At 37.2% G+C, this 12,904-nt stretch overlaps 8 non-coding genes across 8 annotated transcripts; all 8 read left to right on the forward strand.

The window, feature by feature from the left end:
- The first annotated feature begins 275 nt into the window (after positions 1-275).
- TRNAK-UUU (transfer RNA lysine (anticodon UUU)) lies at positions 276-348 on the forward strand. Its single transcript has one exon. It is a non-coding gene; the product is annotated as a tRNA-Lys (tRNA).
- Positions 349-1,639: 1,291 nt separating this feature from the next.
- On the forward strand, positions 1,640-1,712 carry TRNAK-UUU (transfer RNA lysine (anticodon UUU)). The gene has a single exon. It is a non-coding gene; the product is annotated as a tRNA-Lys (tRNA).
- Positions 1,713-4,021: 2,309 nt separating this feature from the next.
- On the forward strand, positions 4,022-4,094 carry TRNAK-UUU (transfer RNA lysine (anticodon UUU)). Its single transcript has one exon. It is a non-coding gene; the product is annotated as a tRNA-Lys (tRNA).
- Positions 4,095-5,385: 1,291 nt separating this feature from the next.
- TRNAK-UUU (transfer RNA lysine (anticodon UUU)) lies at positions 5,386-5,458 on the forward strand. The gene has a single exon. It is a non-coding gene; the product is annotated as a tRNA-Lys (tRNA).
- Positions 5,459-7,767: 2,309 nt separating this feature from the next.
- On the forward strand, positions 7,768-7,840 carry TRNAK-UUU (transfer RNA lysine (anticodon UUU)). Its single transcript has one exon. It is a non-coding gene; the product is annotated as a tRNA-Lys (tRNA).
- A 1,291-nt stretch (positions 7,841-9,131) lies between these two features.
- On the forward strand, positions 9,132-9,204 carry TRNAK-UUU (transfer RNA lysine (anticodon UUU)). Its single transcript has one exon. It is a non-coding gene; the product is annotated as a tRNA-Lys (tRNA).
- Positions 9,205-10,497: 1,293 nt separating this feature from the next.
- On the forward strand, positions 10,498-10,570 carry TRNAK-UUU (transfer RNA lysine (anticodon UUU)). The gene has a single exon. It is a non-coding gene; the product is annotated as a tRNA-Lys (tRNA).
- Positions 10,571-11,179: 609 nt separating this feature from the next.
- TRNAK-UUU (transfer RNA lysine (anticodon UUU)) lies at positions 11,180-11,252 on the forward strand. The gene has a single exon. It is a non-coding gene; the product is annotated as a tRNA-Lys (tRNA).
- Positions 11,253-12,904: the final 1,652 nt, after the last annotated feature.

The following is a 12,904-nucleotide window of genomic DNA, read 5'->3' on the forward strand; positions in this document are numbered from 1 at the left end:
AGTGTCTTTTAAGCAATGTGTCAATTTGTGAAATGGAACATAGTGCAGAGTGGGAAAATCACAAACTGTTTAAGAATGTACACCTTCAACCAAGAGGCAAATTAAATGTATTTCATCAAGAGACACTAAATGTCAAGCTTTTCAGTTCATACTTTTAGTGATAGAGAGATTTTCCAACTTTAGTAATTGCACAGTAACTAGTAGTTGTCATCATTTGAAATGACTTGTTTTTTGTATTACGAACTTTCTGCATTTTTGTGACCTATCACAGAAGAGCCTGGATAGCTCAGTCAGTAGAGCATCAGACTTTTAATCTGAGGGTCCAGGGTTCAAGTCCCTGTTCGGGCGATTGTCTTTTAAGCAATGTGTCATTTTGTGAAATGGAACATAGTGCAGAGTGGGAAAATCACAAACTGTTTAAGAATGTACACCTTCAACCAAGAGGCAAATTAAATGTATTTCATCAATAGACACTAAATGTCAAGCTATTCATATCATACTTTTAGTGATAGAGAGACTTTCCTACTTTAGTAATTGCACAGTAGTTGTCACCATTTGAATTTACTTGTTTTTGTATTACGAACTTTCTATAGGTTTGCGACAGACTCCAGAAGAGCCTGGAGTCGGTAAAACATCAGAACTTTAATCTGAGGGTCCAGGGTTCAAGTCCCTGTTCGGGCGAGTGTCTTTTAAGCAATGTGTCGTTTTTGTGAAATGGAACATAGTGCAGAGTGGGAAAATCACAAACTGTTTAAGAATGTACACCTTCAACCAAGAGGCAAATTAAATGTATTTCATCAAGAGACACTAAATGTCAAGCTTTTCAGTTCATACTTTTAGTGATAGAGAGATTTTCCTACTTTAGTAATTGCACAGTAACTAGTAGTTGTCATCATTTGAATTGACTTGTTTTTTGTATTACGAACTTTCTGCATTTTTGCGACCTATCACAGAAGAGCCTGGATAGCTCAGTCGGTAGAGCATCTGACTTTTAATCTGAGGGTCCAGGGTTCAAGGGTCTGTTCGGGCGAGTGTCTTTTAAGCAATGTGTCATTTTGTGAAATGGAACATAGTGCAGAGTGGGAAAATCACAAACTGTTTAAGAATGTACACCTTCAACCAAGAGGCAAATTAAATGTATTTCATCAAGAGACACTAAATGTCAAGCTATTCTGATCATACTTTTAGTGATAGAGAGATTTTCCTACTTTAGTAATTGCACAGTAGTTGTCACCATTTGAATTTACTTGTTTTTGTATTACAAACTTTCTATAGGTTTGCGACAGACTCCAGAAGAGCCTGGAGTCGGTAAAACATCAGAACTTTAATCTGAGGGTCCAGGGTTCAAGTCCCTGTTCGGGCGAGTGTCTTTTAAGCAATGTGTCGTTTTTGTGAAATGGAACATAGTGCAGAGTGGGAAAATCACAAACTGTTTAAGAATGTACACCTTCAACCAAGAGGCAAATTAAATGTATTTCATCAAGAGACACTAAATGTCAAGCTTTTCAGTTCATACTTTTAGTGATAGAGAGATTTTCCAACTTTAGTAATTGCACAGTAACTAGTAGTTGTCATCATTTGATATGACTTGTTTTTTGTATTACGAACTTTCTGCATTTTTGCGACCTATCACAGAAGAGCCTGGATAGCTCAGTCGGTAGAGCATCAGTCTTTTAATCTGAGGGTCCAGGGTTCAAGTCCCTGTTCGGGCGATTGTCTTTTAAGCAATGTGTCATTTTGTGAAATGGAACATAGTGCAGAGTGGGAAAATCACAAACTGTTTAAGAATGTACACCTTCAACCAAGAGGCAAATTAAATGTATTTCATCAATAGACACTAAATGTCAAGCTATTCATATCATACTTTTAGTGATAGAGAGACTTTCCTACTTTAGTAATTGCACAGTAGTTGTCACCATTTGAATTTACTTGTTTTTGTATTACGAACTTTCTATAGGTTTGCGACAGACTCCAGAAGAGCCTGGAGTCGGTAAAACATCAGAACTTTAATCTCAGGGTCCAGGGTTCAAGTTCCTGTTCGGGCGAGTGTCTTTTAAGCAATGTGTCATTTTTGTGAAATGGAACATAGTGCAGAGTGGGAAAATCACAAACTGTTTAAGAATGTACACCTTCAACCAAGAGGCAAATTAAATGTATTTCATCAAGAGACACTAAATGTCAAGCTTTTCAGTTCATACTTTTAGTGATAGAGAGATTTTCCTACTTTAGTAATTGCACAGTAACTAGTAGTTGTCATCATTTGAAATGACTTGATTTTTGTATTACGAACTTTCAGCATTTTTGCGACCTATCACAGAAGATCCTGGATAGCTCAGTCGGTAGAGCATCAGACTTTTAATCTGAGGGTCCAGGGATCAAGTCCCTGTTTGGGCGAGTGTCTTTTAAGCAATGTATCATTTTGTGAAATGGAACATATTGCAGAGTGGGAAAATCACAAACTGTTTAGGAATGTACACCTTCAACCAAGAGGCAAATTAAAAGTATTTCATCGAGAGACACTAAATGTCAAGCTATTCTGATCATACTTTTAGTGATAGAGAGATTTTCCTACTTTAGTAATTGCACAGTAGTTGTCACCATTTGAATTTACTTGGTTTTAGAATTATGAACTTTCTATAGGTTTGCGACAGACTCCAGAAGAGCCTGGAGTCGGTAAAACATCAGAACTTTAATCTGAGGGTCCAGGGTTCAAGTCCCTATTCGGGCGAGTGTCTTTTAAGCAATGTGTCGTTTTTGTGAAATGGAACATAGTGCAGAGTGGGAAAATCACAAACTGTTTAAGAATGTACACCTTCAACCAAGAGGCAAATTAAATGTATTTCATCAAGAGACACTAAATGTCAAGCTATTCTGATCATACTTTTAGTGATAGAGAGATTTTCCTACTTTAGTAATTGCACAGTAGTTGTCACCATTTGAATTTACTTGGTTTTAGTATTATGAACTTTCTATTTGTTTGCGACAGACTCCAGAAGAGCCTGGAGTCGGTAAAACATCAGAACTTTAATCTGAGGGTCCAGGGTTCAAGTCCCTATTCGGGCGAGTGTCTTTTAAGCAATGTGTCGTTTTTGTGAAATGGAACATAGTGCAGAGTGGGAAAATCACAAACTGTTTAAGAATGTACACCTTCAACCAAGAGGCAAATTAAATGTATTTCATCAAGAGACACTAAATGTCAAGCTTTTCAGTTCATACTTTTAGTGATAGAGAGATTTTCCTACTTTAGTAATTGCACAGTAACTAGTAGTTGTCATCATTTGAAATGACTTGTTTTTTGTATTACGAACTTTCTGCATTTTTGCGACCTATCACAGAAGAGCCTGGATAGCTCAGTCGGTAGAGCATCTGACTTTTAATCTGAGGGTCCAGGGTTCAAGGCTCTGTTCGGTCGAGTGTCTTTTAAGCAATGTGTCATTTTGTGAAATGGAACATAGTGCAGAGTGGGAAAATCACAAACTGTTTAAGAAAGTACACCTTCAACCAAGAGGCAAATTAAATGTATTTCACCAATAGACACTAAATGTCAAGCTATTCATATCATACTTTTAGTGATAGAGAGATTTTCCTACTTTAGTAATTGCACAGTAGTTGTCACCATTTGAATTTACTTGGTTTTAGTATTACGAACTTTCTATAGGTTTGCGACAAACTCCAGAAGAGCCTGGAGTCGGTAAAACATCAGAACTTTAATCTGAGGGTCCAGGGTTCAAGTCCCTGTTCGGGTGAGTGTCTTTTAAGCAATGTGTCAATTTGTGAAATGGAACATAGTGCAGAGTGGGAAAATCACAAACTGTTTAAGAATGTACACCTTCAACCAAGAGGCAAATTAAATGTATTTCATCAAGAGACACTAAATGTCAAGCTTTTCAGTTCATACTTTTAGTGATAGAGAGATTTTCCAACTTTAGTAATTGCACAGTAACTAGTAGTTGTCATCATTTGAAATGACTTGTTTTTTGTATTACGAACTTTCTGCATTTTTGTGACCTATCACAGAAGAGCCTGGATAGCTCAGTCAGTAGAGCATCAGACTTTTAATCTGAGGGTCCAGGGTTCAAGTCCCTGTTCGGGCGATTGTCTTTTAAGCAATGTGTAATTTTGTGAAATGGAACATAGTGCAGAGTGGGAAAATCACAAACTGTTTAAGAATGTACACCTTCAACCAAGAGGCAAATTAAATGTATTTCATCAATAGACACTAAATGTCAAGCTATTCATATCATACTTTTAGTGATAGAGAGACTTTCCTACTTTAGTAATTGCACAGTAGTTGTCACCATTTGAATTTACTTGTTTTTGTATTACGAACTTTCTATAGGTTTGCGACAGACTCCAGAAGAGCCTGGAGTCGGTAAAACATCAGAACTTTAATCTGAGGGTCCAGGGTTCAAGTCCCTGTTCGGGCGAGTGTCTTTTAAGCAATGTGTCGTTTTTGTGAAATGGAACATAGTGCAGAGTGGGAAAATCACAAACTGTTTAAGAATGTACACCTTCAACCAAGAGGCAAATTAAATGTATTTCATCAAGAGACACTAAATGTCAAGCTTTTCAGTTCATACTTTTAGTGATAGAGAGATTTTCCTACTTTAGTAATTGCACAGTAACTAGTAGTTGTCATCATTTGAAATGACTTGTTTTTTGTATTACGAACTTTCTGCATTTTTGCGACCTATCACAGAAGAGCCTGGATAGCTCAGTCGGTAGAGCATCTGACTTTTAATCTGAGGGTCCAGGGTTCAAGGGTCTGTTCGGGCGAGTGTCTTTTAAGCAATGTGTCATTTTGTGAAATGGAACATAGTGCAGAGTGGGAAAATCACAAACTGTTTAAGAATGTACACCTTCAACCAAGAGGCAAATTAAATGTATTTCATCAAGAGACACTAAATGTCAAGCTATTCTGATCATACTTTTAGTGATAGAGAGATTTTCCTACTTTAGTAATTGCACAGTAGTTGTCACCATTTGAATTTACTTGTTTTTGTATTACAAACTTTCTATAGGTTTGCGACAGACTCCAGAAGAGCCTGGAGTCGGTAAAACATCAGAACTTTAATCTGAGGGTCCAGGGTTCAAGTCCCTGTTCGGGCGAGTGTCTTTTAAGCAATGTGTCGTTTTTGTGAAATGGAACATAGTGCAGAGTGGGAAAATCACAAACTGTTTAAGAATGTACACCTTCAACCAAGAGGCAAATTAAATGTATTTCATCAAGAGACACTAAATGTCAAGCTTTTCAGTTCATACTTTTAGTGATAGAGAGATTTTCCAACTTTAGTAATTGCACAGTAACTAGTAGTTGTCATCATTTGATATGACTTGTTTTTTGTATTACGAACTTTCTGCATTTTTGCGACCTATCACAGAAGAGCCTGGATAGCTCAGTCGGTAGAGCATCAGTCTTTTAATCTGAGGGTCCAGGGTTCAAGTCCCTGTTCGGGCGATTGTCTTTTAAGCAATGTGTCATTTTGTGAAATGGAACATAGTGCAGAGTGGGAAAATCACAAACTGTTTAAGAATGTACACCTTCAACCAAGAGGCAAATTAAATGTATTTCATCAATAGACACTAAATGTCAAGCTATTCATATCATACTTTTAGTGATAGAGAGACTTTCCTACTTTAGTAATTGCACAGTAGTTGTCACCATTTGAATTTACTTGTTTTTGTATTACGAACTTTCTATAGGTTTGCGACAGACTCCAGAAGAGCCTGGAGTCGGTAAAACATCAGAACTTTAATCTCAGGGTCCAGGGTTCAAGTTCCTGTTCGGGCGAGTGTCTTTTAAGCAATGTGTCATTTTTGTGAAATGGAACATAGTGCAGAGTGGGAAAATCACAAACTGTTTAAGAATGTACACCTTCAACCAAGAGGCAAATTAAATGTATTTCATCAAGAGACACTAAATGTCAAGCTTTTCAGTTCATACTTTTAGTGATAGAGAGATTTTCCTACTTTAGTAATTGCACAGTAACTAGTAGTTGTCATCATTTGAAATGACTTGATTTTTGTATTACGAACTTTCAGCATTTTTGCGACCTATCACAGAAGATCCTGGATAGCTCAGTCGGTAGAGCATCAGACTTTTAATCTGAGGGTCCAGGGATCAAGTCCCTGTTTGGGCGAGTGTCTTTTAAGCAATGTATCATTTTGTGAAATGGAACATATTGCAGAGTGGGAAAATCACAAACTGTTTAGGAATGTACACCTTCAACCAAGAGGCAAATTAAAAGTATTTCATCGAGAGACACTAAATGTCAAGCTATTCTGATCATACTTTTAGTGATAGAGAGATTTTCCTACTTTAGTAATTGCACAGTAGTTGTCACCATTTGAATTTACTTGGTTTTAGAATTATGAACTTTCTATAGGTTTGCGACAGACTCCAGAAGAGCCTGGAGTCGGTAAAACATCAGAACTTTAATCTGAGGGTCCAGGGTTCAAGTCCCTATTCGGGCGAGTGTCTTTTAAGCAATGTGTCGTTTTTGTGAAATGGAACATAGTGCAGAGTGGGAAAATCACAAACTGTTTAAGAATGTACACCTTCAACCAAGAGGCAAATTAAATGTATTTCATCAAGAGACACTAAATGTCAAGCTATTCTGATCATACTTTTAGTGATAGAGAGATTTTCCTACTTTAGTAATTGCACAGTAGTTGTCACCATTTGAATTTACTTGGTTTTAGTATTATGAACTTTCTATTTGTTTGCGACAGACTCCAGAAGAGCCTGGAGTCGGTAAAACATCAGAACTTTAATCTGAGGGTCCAGGGTTCAAGTCCCTATTCGGGCGAGTGTCTTTTAAGCAATGTGTCGTTTTTGTGAAATGGAACATAGTGCAGAGTGGGAAAATCACAAACTGTTTAAGAATGTACACCTTCAACCAAGAGGCAAATTAAATGTATTTCATCAAGAGACACTAAATGTCAAGCTTTTCAGTTCATACTTTTAGTGATAGAGAGATTTTCCTACTTTAGTAATTGCACAGTAACTAGTAGTTGTCATCATTTGAAATGACTTGTTTTTTGTATTACGAACTTTCTGCATTTTTGCGACCTATCACAGAAGAGCCTGGATAGCTCAGTCGGTAGAGCATCTGACTTTTAATCTGAGGGTCCAGGGTTCAAGGCTCTGTTCGGTCGAGTGTCTTTTAAGCAATGTGTCATTTTGTGAAATGGAACATAGTGCAGAGTGGGAAAATCACAAACTGTTTAAGAAAGTACACCTTCAACCAAGAGGCAAATTAAATGTATTTCACCAATAGACACTAAATGTCAAGCTATTCATATCATACTTTTAGTGATAGAGAGATTTTCCTACTTTAGTAATTGCACAGTAGTTGTCACCATTTGAATTTACTTGGTTTTAGTATTACGAACTTTCTATAGGTTTGCGACAAACTCCAGAAGAGCCTGGAGTCGGTAAAACATCAGAACTTTAATCTGAGGGTCCAGGGTTCAAGTCCCTGTTCGGGTGAGTGTCTTTTAAGCAATGTGTCAATTTGTGAAATGGAACATAGTGCAGAGTGGGAAAATCACAAACTGTTTAAGAATGTACACCTTCAACCAAGAGGCAAATTAAATGTATTTCATCAAGAGACACTAAATGTCAAGCTTTTCAGTTCATACTTTTAGTGATAGAGAGATTTTCCAACTTTAGTAATTGCACAGTAACTAGTAGTTGTCATCATTTGAAATGACTTGTTTTTTGTATTACGAACTTTCTGCATTTTTGTGACCTATCACAGAAGAGCCTGGATAGCTCAGTCAGTAGAGCATCAGACTTTTAATCTGAGGGTCCAGGGTTCAAGTCCCTGTTCGGGCGATTGTCTTTTAAGCAATGTGTAATTTTGTGAAATGGAACATAGTGCAGAGTGGGAAAATCACAAACTGTTTAAGAATGTACACCTTCAACCAAGAGGCAAATTAAATGTATTTCATCAATAGACACTAAATGTCAAGCTATTCATATCATACTTTTAGTGATAGAGAGACTTTCCTACTTTAGTAATTGCACAGTAGTTGTCACCATTTGAATTTACTTGTTTTTGTATTACGAACTTTCTATAGGTTTGCGACAGACTCCAGAAGAGCCTGGAGTCGGTAAAACATCAGAACTTTAATCTGAGGGTCCAGGGTTCAAGTCCCTGTTCGGGCGAGTGTCTTTTAAGCAATGTGTCGTTTTTGTGAAATGGAACATAGTGCAGAGTGGGAAAATCACAAACTGTTTAAGAATGTACACCTTCAACCAAGAGGCAAATTAAATGTATTTCATCAAGAGACACTAAATGTCAAGCTTTTCAGTTCATACTTTTAGTGATAGAGAGATTTTCCTACTTTAGTAATTGCACAGTAACTAGTAGTTGTCATCATTTGAAATGACTTGTTTTTTGTATTACGAACTTTCTGCATTTTTGCGACCTATCACAGAAGAGCCTGGATAGCTCAGTCGGTAGAGCATCTGACTTTTAATCTGAGGGTCCAGGGTTCAAGGGTCTGTTCGGGCGAGTGTCTTTTAAGCAATGTGTCATTTTGTGAAATGGAACATAGTGCAGAGTGGGAAAATCACAAACTGTTTAAGAATGTACACCTTCAACCAAGAGGCAAATTAAATGTATTTCATCAAGAGACACTAAATGTCAAGCTATTCTGATCATACTTTTAGTGATAGAGAGATTTTCCTACTTTAGTAATTGCACAGTAGTTGTCACCATTTGAATTTACTTGTTTTTGTATTACAAACTTTCTATAGGTTTGCGACAGACTCCAGAAGAGCCTGGAGTCGGTAAAACATCAGAACTTTAATCTGAGGGTCCAGGGTTCAAGTCCCTGTTCGGGCGAGTGTCTTTTAAGCAACGTGTCGTTTTTGTGAAATGGAACATAGTGCAGAGTGGGAAAATCACAAACTGTTTAAGAATGTACACCTTCAACCAAGAGGCAAATTAAATGTATTTCATCAAGAGACACTAAATGTCAAGCTTTTCAGTTCATACTTTTAGTGATAGAGAGATTTTCCTTCTTTAGTAATTGCACAGTAACTAGTAGTTGTCATCATTTGAAATGACTTGTTTTTTGTATTACGAACTTTCTGCATTTTTGCGACCTATCACAGAAGAGGCTGGATAGCTCAGTCGGTAGAGCATCAGACTTTTAATCTGAGGGTCCAGGGTTCAAGTCCCTGTTCGGGCGATTGTCTTTTAAGCAATGTGTCATTTTGTGAAATGGAACATAGTGCAGAGTGGGAAAATCACAAACTGTTTAAGAATGTACACCTTCAAACAAGAGGCAAATTAAATGTATTTCATCAATAGACACTAAATGTCAAGCTATTCATATCATACTTTTAGTGATAGAGAGACTTTCCTACTTTAGTAATTGCACAGTAGTTGTCACCATTTGAATTTACTTGGTTTTAGTATTACGAACTTTCTATAGGTTTGCGACAAACTCCAGAAGAGCCTGGAGTCGGTAAAACATCAGAACTTTAATCTGAGGGTCCAGGGTTCAAGTCCCTGTTCGGGTGAGTGTCTTTTAAGCAATGTGTCGTTTTTGTGAAATGGAACATAGTGCAGAGTGGGAAAATCACAAACTGTTTAAGAATGTACACCTTCAACCAAGAGGCAAATTAAATGTATTTCATCAAGAGACACTAAATGTCAAGCTTTTCAGTTCATACTTTTAGTGATAGAGAGATTTTCCAACTTTAGTAATTGCACAGTAACTAGTAGTTGTCATCATTTGATATGACTTGTTTTTTGTATTACGAACTTTCTGCATTTTTGCGACCTATCACAGAAGAGCCTGGATAGCTCAGTCGGTAGAGCATCTGACTTTTAATCTGAGGGTCCAGGGATCAAGGGTCTGTTCGGGCGAGTGTCTTTTAAGCAATGTGTCATTTTGTGAAATGGAACATAGTGCAGAGTGGGAAAATCACAAACTGTTTAAGAATGTACACCTTCAACCAAGAGGCAAATTAAATGTATTTCACCAATAGACACTAAATGTCAAGCTATTCATATCATACTTTTAGTGATAGAGAGATTTTCCTACTTTAGTAATTGCACAGTAGTTGTCACCATTTGAATTTACTTGGTTTTAGTATTACGAACTTTCTATAGGTTTGCGACAAACTCCAGAAGAGCCTGGAGTCGGTAAAACATCAGAACTTTAATCTGAGGGTCCAGGGTTCAAGTCCCTGTTCGGGCGAGAGTGTTTTAAGCAATGTGTCGTTTTTGTGAAATGGAACATAGTGCAGAGTGGGAAAATCACAAACTGTTTAAGAATGTACACCTTCAACCAAGAGGCAAATTAAATGTATTTCATCAAGAGACACTAAATGTCAAGCTTTTCAGTTCATACTTTTAGTGATAGAGAGATTTTCCTTCTTTAGTAATTGCACAGTAACTAGTAGTTGTCATCATTTGAAATGACTTGTTTTTTGTATTACGAACTTTCTGCATTTTTGCGACCTATCACAGAAGAGCCTGGATAGCTCAGTCGGTAGAGCATCAGACTTTTAATCTGAGGGTCCAGGGTTCAAGTCCCTGTTCGGGCGATTGTCTTTTAAGCAATGTGTCATTTTGTGAAATGGAACATAGTGCAGAGTGGGAAAATCACAAACTGTTTAAGAATGTACACCTTCAAACAAGAGGCAAATTAAATGTATTTCATCAATAGACACTAAATGTCAAGCTATTCATATCATACTTTTAGTGATAGAGAGACTTTCCTACTTTAGTAATTGCACAGTAGTTGTCACCATTTGAATTTACTTGTTTTTGTATTACGAACTTTCTATAGGTTTGCGACAGACTCCAGAAGAGCCTGGAGTCGGTAAAACATCAGAACTTTAATCTGAGGGTCCAGGGTTCAAGTCCCTGTTCGGGCGAGTGTCTTTTAAGCAATGTGTCATTTTTGTGAAATGGAACATAGTGCAGAGTGGGAAAATCACAAACTGCTTAAGAATGTACACCTTCAACCAAGAGGCAAATTAAATGTATTTCATCAAGAGACACTAAATGTCAAGCTTTTCAGTTCATACTTTTAGTGATAGAGAGATTTTCCTACTTTAGTAATTGCACAGTAACTAGTAGTTGTCATCATTTGAAATAACTTGTTTTTTGTATTACGAACTTTCTGCATTTTTGCGACCTATCACAGAAGAGCCTGGATAGCTCAGTCAGTAGAGCATCAGACTTTTAATCTGAGGGTCCAGGGTTCAAGTCCCTGTTCGGGCGATTGTCTTTTAAGCAATGTGTAATTTTGTGAAATGGAACATAGTGCAGAGTGGGAAAATCACAAACTGTTTAAGAATGTACACCTTCAACCAAGAGGCAAATTAAATGTATTTCATCAATAGACACTAAATGTCAAGCTATTCATATCATACTTTTAGTGATAGAGAGACTTTCCTACTTTAGTAATTGCACAGTAGTTGTCACCATTTGAATTTACTTGTTTTTGTATTACGAACTTTCTATAGGTTTGCGACAGACTCCAGAAGAGCCTGGAGCCGGTAAAACATCAGAACTTTAATCTGAGGGTCCAGGGTTCAAGTCCCTGTTCGGGCGAGTGTCTTTTAAGCAATGTGTCGTTTTTGTGAAATGGAACATAGTGCAGAGTGGGAAAATCACAAACTGTTTAAGAATGTACACCTTCAACCAAGAGGCAAATTAAATGTATTTCATCAAGAGACACTAAATGTCAAGCTTTTCAGTTCATACTTTTAGTGATAGAGAGATTTTCCTACTTTAGTAATTGCACAGTAACTAGTAGTTGTCATCATTTGAAATGACTTGTTTTTTGTATTACGAACTTTCTGCATTTTTGCGACCTATCACAGAAGAGCCTGGATAGCTCAGTCGGTAGAGCATCTGACTTTTAATCTGAGGGTCCAGGGTTCAAGGGTCTGTTCGGGCGAGTGTCTTTTAAGCAATGTGTCATTTTGTGAAATGGAACATAGTGCAGAGTGGGAAAATCACAAACTGTTTAAGAATGTACACCTTCAACCAAGAGGCAAATTAAATGTATTTCATCAAGAGACACTAAATGTCAAGCTATTCTGATCATACTTTTAGTGATAGAGAGATTTTCCTACTTTAGTAATTGCACAGTAGTTGTCACCATTTGAATTTACTTGTTTTTGTATTACAAACTTTCTATAGGTTTGCGACAGACTCCAGAAGAGCCTGGAGTCGGTAAAACATCAGAACTTTAATCTGAGGGTCCAGGGTTCAAGTCCCTGTTCGGGCGAGTGTCTTTTAAGCAACGTGTCGTTTTTGTGAAATGGAACATAGTGCAGAGTGGGAAAATCACAAACTGTTTAAGAATGTACACCTTCAACCAAGAGGCAAATTAAATGTATTTCATCAAGAGACACTAAATGTCAAGCTTTTCAGTTCATACTTTTAGTGATAGAGAGATTTTCCTTCTTTAGTAATTGCACAGTAACTAGTAGTTGTCATCATTTGAAATGACTTGTTTTTTGTATTACGAACTTTCTGCATTTTTGCGACCTATCACAGAAGAGCCTGGATAGCTCAGTCGGTAGAGCATCTGACTTTTAATCTGAGGGTCCAGGGATCAAGGGTCTGTTCGGGCGAGTGTCTTTTAAGCAATGTGTCATTTTGTGAAATGGAACATAGTGCAGAGTGGGAAAATCACAAACTGTTTAAGAATGTACACCTTCAACCAAGAGGCAAATTAAATGTATTTCACCAATAGACACTAAATGTCAAGCTATTCATATCATACTTTTAGTGATAGAGAGATTTTCCTACTTTAGTAATTGCACAGTAGTTGTCACCATTTGAATTTACTTGGTTTTAGTATTACGAACTTTCTATAGGTTTGCGACAAACTCCAGAAGAGCCTGGAGTCGGTAAAACAT

The sequence above is a fragment of the Taudactylus pleione genome, unplaced genomic scaffold (genome assembly GCF_031769625.1).
Source record: "Taudactylus pleione unplaced genomic scaffold, aTauple2 ptg000454l, whole genome shotgun sequence".
Taxonomy (NCBI): Eukaryota; Metazoa; Chordata; class Amphibia; order Anura; family Myobatrachidae; genus Taudactylus; species Taudactylus pleione.